At 43.8% G+C, this 3,317-nt stretch overlaps 1 non-coding gene across 1 annotated transcript; it reads right to left on the reverse strand.

Annotated features, from left to right (window-relative positions):
- Positions 1 to 1,685: 1,685 nt before the first annotated feature.
- On the reverse strand, positions 1,686 to 1,760 carry Trnat-ugu. Its single transcript has one exon. It is a non-coding gene; the product is annotated as a tRNA-Thr (tRNA).
- Positions 1,761 to 3,317: the final 1,557 nt, after the last annotated feature.

The following is a 3,317-nucleotide window of genomic DNA, read 5'->3' on the forward strand; positions in this document are numbered from 1 at the left end:
AAATTCTCTAACCTAAACACACAAATTCTACAACCTACAACAATAACACATGAGAAATTCTGCCCAGTGGGCATGGCTTTACAATGGTGAATCTCTATATTATGGTCTCGTAATTATTTTTAACGCTACAGTGCATTTTCTGGATAGGATGGTGGATCTTTTATTATACCTCACACTTCGACTCTCACAATCATCATCACTAAACTTTCCTCCAGACCGAGCGGTACTGAAGGAACAAGCATAACCCACTAATCTTTTGAAACTACCTCGCTACTCTCCCATGCAAACCACACATACCCAAATTACATGACATACACCACACTACAACATGAAATACTACACAGAGAATAGTCACAACATTATCACTTTCAGCTTTCCCACTTCAATTAATATTTATCCCAGTTTCACACGACACTGCCCCACTTCATAATTCCACTTTCCTACTATGAACTCTGGAGATATATGCACGTCTTCCTGTGCAATGCAAGCCAAGTGGCGTTGCTGGATAGACGGCCGACTCACCTTGCATCTCTCACACAGTACTCACCACGTGGAAGTACTCGTCTCTAATTTCAAGTCCTGCACACGCCATTTCTTAAATATTTCAACTTATGGTATACACACTATTTCTTAAATATTTCAACTTATTGTACACACGCTAGTAATTCAGCTTAACTTAAGCACACGGAAGTATTTCAACTTATTGCTACACGTGGTTTCATTCTGACCGTTGGTCACTTCCGAAGATTACTACAATCCCATTAATATTACCTGCCTGACATTTAATTCTCCCCACAAAAGTTCCTGAAATAGAGAAATTAATATTCCAAACTACTCTTAAATATTCCACATACATACCATGTCTCCACTCTTTCGTCATTACGGAGCACAACTAAAACAGGTCTTAACAGCACAAGATCCAGCGGCAGAGTGCCGAAACATGGCCGTTCTCGAGGTCCTCTCCACCTCTGCTGAAGTGGGGGGAGCACCTTGCTACCGCATTGGTCAGCCACATTTCAGGCGCTCAAAGCTCAGGCAAATTTCATCTCTTTGGTCCCACCAAAGGTGGCCAAAGGATCGACTCAAAGATGATCATATATTCACATTCACTATCTGCGGTTAGCAGACGACCATACATTCATTCATTTCACAGATCCCACCAAACTGGATGTAGGGATTTACTTTGTGGGAGTGCACATGTGATCAATTAAATAAATAAATTGTCATTCTTTCCCACACTGGTATCCGGCTTCGCTGTATTAATTGAAATTGAGTTATTTTACAAAAAAATGTGTTCTTCTGACAAAAATAATGAAGTATGTTGTACCTATTTTCAATGTCGGGCGGTACTGTACCCTTTCACCTCAATGAGGATGACACGGCGGTCGAATGGTCCCGATGGGCCATTTGTAGCCTGAAGATAGAGTGCTGCTAGCTTCGGGCCGTCTGCAACGTGATTAGTGCTCCGCTGTACAGATCCGTATCAAGTGGTTCCTTGGACTTGGTGTAAAGCAACAACTGCATTGTTTCCATGTCACCTCGCGCTACCGACATTTGATGAAATAAAAGTTAAGTGTTGTCAATTTGCTTTTCTGGAAATAAAACTGTTAAAACGAAATTAGTATAATATTAGTACCATCAGCTGAGCACGGGCGTTGATATAAACGGCGACAGGTGAAAATGTGTGACCCGACCGGGATTCGAACCCGGGATCTCCTGCTTACATGGCAGACGCTCTATCCATCTGAGCCACCGAGGGCACAAATGATAGTGCGACTGCAGGGACTATCTTGTGCATGCCTCCCGCGAGACTCACATTCTCACCTTGTATGTCCACACACTACATTCGTAGTATCCCACCCCAACACACTCATTACTCGTGGAAGACATTCGTCCAAGTCCCGTAAGAGTTCGGGGAGTATGTGTGCGTCCGCACAGAAGAATAAGGTCATGGCCGCTATTGCCAGAACTATATACTTATATGTATATAAAATTGTTAATGTTGGTTGTTTGAGATTATTGTACAGCATTCCGAGAACGCTGCATTCCGTGGGCACCCTATTAGCGACGAGAGGGCAAGACACCAAACAAATGATAGTTCTGCCGGTGCACTGTCATTTTAGTCCGCCCCAGTAGCTTAATGATCAGCGTGACGGACTGCCGTCCTAAGGGGCCCGGGTTCGAGTCCCGACTCGGTTGGTGATTTTCTCCACTCAAGGACTGGGTGTTGTGGCTCTCACCACTATGGGACTTAACATCTGAGGTCATCAGTTCCCTAGAACTTAAAACTGAACTACCTAAACCTTAGGATATCACACACATCCATGCCCAAGGCAGGATTCGAACCTGCGACTGTAGCAGTCGCACGGTTCCGGACTGAAGCGCCTAGAACTGCTCGGCCACCACGGTCGGCCTGGGTGATGTCTTCATCAACATTTCATCCCCATCCGGCGCGCAGGTCGCCCAACGTGACGCCGGATGTAGTAATACCTGCACAAAGGCGACTGGACCTGTCCTGCAAAGACGTCGGCACACGGACCGTGCTGTGGAACGTCAAAGTTGAGCGTACCAGTTTCAACGTGCTGTTGAACACTCAGAAATGATGCGACTTGTGCACACGGTACGTGGACCCCAACGTGGTATACGCGATCACGACGCACTTCAGCGGCTGTTGTTGGATTTTTCTCGTTCGTAAATCACACTGTTTACTAAACGGGCGCGCGTAAAATTCCCACGTTAGCTCCATTGAAACGCATATTTTCTCCGTCGTCCACGAAAAGGAAAGTACCATGTCCAATCAATAAGGACACAGGATTATAGAATCTCTATTACAAACAGTGCGGTATAAATTTGGAATACTTATCCGCATAAAATAAACATTATTTCATCATTCCCACACTTTAGTAAAACGCCAAGATCAGCCTTACTTGATCACTGTTCCTACCCAGTAGCAGAATGTGAATTACGAAGCGTAAAAGAAAAAGGAGCAAAATATCTTTATACTAGTAGCGCACGCTCTCCTGTAGATTAAGCCAATCGAACGAAGTCAGCCCCCCCCAAAAAAAAGGTGAACTTATATTTACGTAACATCAAATATTATAGTGTATACTTATATTAAACTAATAACAAAGTATCAGAACATAATAAAAACGGGAATGTTAGGAAAAATTTTTAGAGACGCGAACCACCGCCCTAACATACAACCACAATACGGATCGGTGACGCTGCTCATTACACTAAACCAACAACACAGTACTTGTGTCCAGTCATAGTCTCTTACCACTTGCTGAAAACCTTAATCGTAGATATGTTACTAA

Source organism: Schistocerca americana, chromosome 9 (genome assembly GCF_021461395.2).
Source record: "Schistocerca americana isolate TAMUIC-IGC-003095 chromosome 9, iqSchAmer2.1, whole genome shotgun sequence".
Classification (NCBI taxonomy): domain Eukaryota; kingdom Metazoa; phylum Arthropoda; class Insecta; order Orthoptera; family Acrididae; genus Schistocerca; species Schistocerca americana.